A 4820-nucleotide genomic window follows, 5' to 3' on the forward strand; every position below is an offset into this window, starting at 1 on the left:
CCTCAGAGTTGCCCTCCTTGGGCCTGAAGGGCCCCGGAAGAATCAATCATCTTCCACTCAATGTTTCCTTGAGCAACTACTCAGAATACAGTTAAAGGGAGAAAAAATTGTCCTGAAGCCTCAGCAAGCATCCTCCTGTCCATGTAAGGACAGAGGAGAGGCTACTCCAAAATTTGAAACATATGGATATTGGGACTTGGCATTACTGAGGTGTTATATTGGCAAAGGAAGCACAGAGAGAGAAAGGGTGTAGCCATAGTGCAGCCACAGTCAGACACACTGATGTGAGTCTGGGGAAAAGCAATCTGCAGGTTTTCTGGGAGATAGGTGCTAGAAAACAGCTTGGGACTGTAAGAATATAAATGGTCACTTGTTGGACTGCTCTTGTACTCAAGCCAATGAGTTCTGTAAGCTCTTTAAAAATAAAAGGATTTCAACAGAGAAAGTAGTAAGGCAGGTATGTGTCGTATTTTTCCATACTCCAGGAGCAAGGGAAACCACTAGCATGACCAGAAACATTGCTATTGAGGAACAGACTTTCCAAGCAATGGAAAAAGCCCAGAGCTTTTCTGTGAATTTGGAAGTTGCTAACATGAGTCTTGCTGGAGTGACTGATTTCTGATTTCTCAGATTTCTCCATTCCTTCAGCTTCAACACAAGGAAAGATCCTTCCTGATAACACTGCCCTTGGGTTGGTACCTCTCCTTCAATGTCCAAGTGCAAGCAAGTAGAGGGGGGGACAGATTTTGCTAAGAGAAATAAAAAGCTAGCAAGGAATAGGTTTTCTAATGTTCTGACTAAGCAAGTTTTAGTAACTCTTCCTTGTCAAAGATAAGATGTGGGAACTTTTTTTTATGAGGAAAAGCAGATGACTAAAAAATGGCATATCTCTTCATTCTTATTATCTTGGAGGTTTTATGGAAAAGGCATAACCTTTTTTTTCATGTTGTTGAAATCAGGGAGTCTTTGTTCTTTCACTCCCCTAACCAAAGATAGGACAAAACATATCAAAATATCTTTCTGTGTTGTCTTCTGTCTCCCACATCTTCCCCTGCCTCTCTGTCTGTGGCCACGTGGAATTCTGCTAATCCAGCCTTTTGTGTGGAGGTGAAGAGAGCATTCATAGCTGTGCACTTAGAGCAGCCCTCTAAGATTTCTTCCAGCAAATCATTCACTATAGTCTTCTGAAAAAAAAAAAGGTATGAAATAATCTCTCCATGTTAGTATTACATTATTTATGCTTCATTCCCTCTATCTCCTTGTTTCCTGTGGACAACACATTGATTTATTCATGCTGTCAGGCAAGGTCCTCTGACTATGTTTCCAGTAAAAAGCTGAAAGGGAGATTCAGCCGCCTACTCCCCAGATGTGCAGTGGCTCCAGCTCTATGGCATCTGTGTAAACATCAGCAACAAACTTCTCTATTTGAGATTAAATATGAGGAGGTTTTCCTTTTGCCCCATATTCAGGCGCCTTGAAATATGTTAAAGGCATCTTCAGCATTTTTATACTCTGAAAGCATTTTGCACACTGTTCATCAAGGAAGTCTGTCCCCAGGAGTACAGCCACCACTGAAAGGCATCAAGCCATAGGACTCCCCTGTTAGAGGCCATGGCTGTGATGTGCCCAGCAGGGAATATGCCAAGGAAGAAGCACAGCTCTGAGTTGCTCAGGTGCTAAACAGGGCTGCAGATGCCTGGTGGAGGTGTCACTGGTATCTCATAACTGAGGATGCTGTAAGAGAGGTAATCCTGGGGTATTTAAATATCAGCAAGTTAAGCATGCTGCTTAACAAATGGTAACTACTTAAGTGAAAGAAGAACAAAAGCAAACAAACAAAATCCCAAATTAAAATATCACCAGCTTGGTGGTTATTAGCCTAGCGATTAATTCCATGAAATCACCATTTTGTTTTAGTATTTTATGTTTTTTCTGTTTAACAACATCCTCCAGAACTGGCCTGGAGGAAAGGCACCAGTGGAGCGTGGCTGCCTTCAGTGGGAAGGAAGAACATCATCTGGATAGCTCTCTCACAGAGCAGACAGGTTCAATTCATGACCACAATTCTTTGCTCCTTTCATCCAGCTTGTACAAAACACACCATTGTACTTGGGCCCACAACTTTCTGAGGGGTAGAAGGGCTATAATAACAAGTGATTACTGCTTGTATGGGGCAGGCAGCAGGGCTGGAGGGGAGGAGAACAACCTGGTTTACACTGATGCTATTGTTTTCTCAGTTGTAGCTTCCTACAGTAGCAGATTTTGACCTGCAGTTCTCTGCAAGGGAAGGGCCTCTGTTGCATCCCACATCACTTGCTTTTGGCTGGTTTACAATTGCTGGAAAAGGTGGTTTTGGCTACACTGGTTTTTGGGATGTTTGAGTGCTTGATTTCTGCAATTATGGCAATATTTAACATATATTTAATATAAGAGCTGAAGCAGTGTCTTGTTAAAATCCACTGAATTTTCCCCTCTTCAGTTATGAGTTTAATTCTCTAATTATTAATATCCACCAATTGGTGCTATTGCCCTGAACTGATAATGTTGCTGGAAGAAGAAAGTGCTAACTTAGCAGAGAGCAGACAGAGCAAGGGCTGTAGATTCATCTTGTGTGGTTGGTTTTTCAGGTCAATAACAGCTGATTTCAATCACTCCTAAACAAACCTCTGGACTGTTTTCTACAACCAGCTAATGTCACTATAAATATCTGCTGTTTAACTATGGACATATTATCTCCCAGCTTGAAAAGCTAACCAGGGTTTGTTGAGGGGGTGTTTCCTTCATCTATCTATGACAAATAATAATCAATAAGAGATAGAATGCTGCTTTGGAGCTCACCCAGCTGTATCCCACCATGTGTACTACACAATACAAAACTGCAGTGTCCTATATAGCTTTGTAACTCACAAAAACTCCAGCAGCTTTACAACTAAACTACCTGTCTTGCCAGGGGTTACTTTCTGAGTCAAACCTCGAAACCCAGGAGTGCCCCGAACCTCAAGTTAAAATGGAGGGAGTCTTTTTCTGCCACTTCACTTTAAAGCAGAGTCCAAAATCTCATGCAATCATCTCCTTGGGCCTGAGCATGTCCTTGCCCAGTAGACTGTCCTGCAGAAGGAGCTGTTCCCCATCTGCATCCTGTCAAAGCCCATTGGGAATTATGCAGGATAATTCCCTTCTGAGTTAATCTCAGCTCTGTGGAGCAGCCCAGAGAGTCCCTGAGCTGAAGTGTTAGCTCCTGGGAGCACTGGACACACTCATCCCTTAGCTGTCCTCTGCCTGCCAGTGTGTCTGTCCCCAGTGTCACCCCAGCACCATGCAAGCTACGGGCAGCAGTTTTCCCTCAGAACACCCAGCAGGCAAACCAGGGAAGACAGGGAGCCAGGATTTAGCTTGGCTGATGCCAGGCAAGACTCAGAGCCCAGCTGGGTGGCAAACAGCCATGGTCAGGGGCCCATCCCCTTTCACAGCCTGACACCTGCTGCTTGCACTGTCCCTGCAGGAAGATTCCCACTGGGAAAGGGAAGATGATGTAACACAGGCAACATCCTCCTGGGAGTCCTTTACATTTAGCCTTGTCCCCCTCTCTCCCCTCCTGTTGTGTCAGACAAAACAACATAAGTTGGACTTTCCAACTCAAACACACGTTTCCTGACACATTTTGCTGTAAGCAGGACCCATAAAACTATTCTCATAAAAGCTTATTTGGCTCCGTCGTTACTTGTTTTACTTGAGTGAAAGCCATCTCTTGCTCCTAATAACTTCTGAAGAACAAAATCCTCCTTATAAATCCTGGTGGGAATTACTGTAAGGATGTGGGTGCATTGCAAAAACCACCCAAGGCAGAGATAGCCTGCACAACTGCAGTTCTCAATAAATGACCCAAATCATATCTTTCATTTCCACTGGGAAATGTTGCTGTGCCTTGGAATATGGCACGAGGAATTCATCGTTTATAAAAAAACCCAACACACTACTAGGACTAAAGTATGAGATGAAAAAAAAGCATTTAGATTTCTGTCTTTTCTCAGTTCAAAATACACAGTATTTTGAAAGTGTTATATCAAAATATAAAGGAATTGCTGAAATCACCATTTAGGCTACAGTTAAGCCCAGCTTTGGAACATCTGCCTGTCTATGACCACAATATTATGAATAAACACTGTCTTCAAAGAATTAGACAACACAGAGGGAGGAGGTATTTCCTTTTCTCCCTCTCCTGTGTGTATGTGCATGTACACACATTTACAGCTGTCAAGAGCAATTGCATTTGACAAAAAGTATGGAGCTGTGTCATAACACCCTGGCATAACAAACACATAGGCCTACATCCATCCATCACACATGGGCACTGTGGCACAGATTCATAACTTTAACACCATACAACTCCCCTTGATACTGACAGTCTTAGTAAATTCCGAAGACCTTGGCCTTCATTATATCCTGCAGCTGAAAAAACTTGGCAAGAAATAGCTTGGCAAAAAACTTCAATTTTCCCCTGTGTATACCTTACTTTAAAAAAAAGCAAAAAACCAAAAAAAAACCCAACTTTGGCACTGTATCCAGGTTTTAAAGAAATATCATACCAGTAGTGAAACATACATCTGGCTGTTACCTGATAGCACTCAGAGAGAGGTAACAAAATTATAGTCTGTGTGTGTATCAGCTTGTGTTTTCCTCCTTTTAAAGATGTGTAAGACAATCTTTCTAGTAAGTCAGTAAAATAAAACCATACCTGAATCTCCTCTTTTTCAAAGAGGAAATTGTCATTTACTTGAAATCTGCTGAGCAACACCAGTTACTAGCATTTTGCTAATATT

Source organism: Heliangelus exortis, chromosome 4 (genome assembly GCF_036169615.1).
Source record: "Heliangelus exortis chromosome 4, bHelExo1.hap1, whole genome shotgun sequence".
Classification (NCBI taxonomy): Eukaryota; Metazoa; Chordata; class Aves; order Apodiformes; family Trochilidae; genus Heliangelus; species Heliangelus exortis.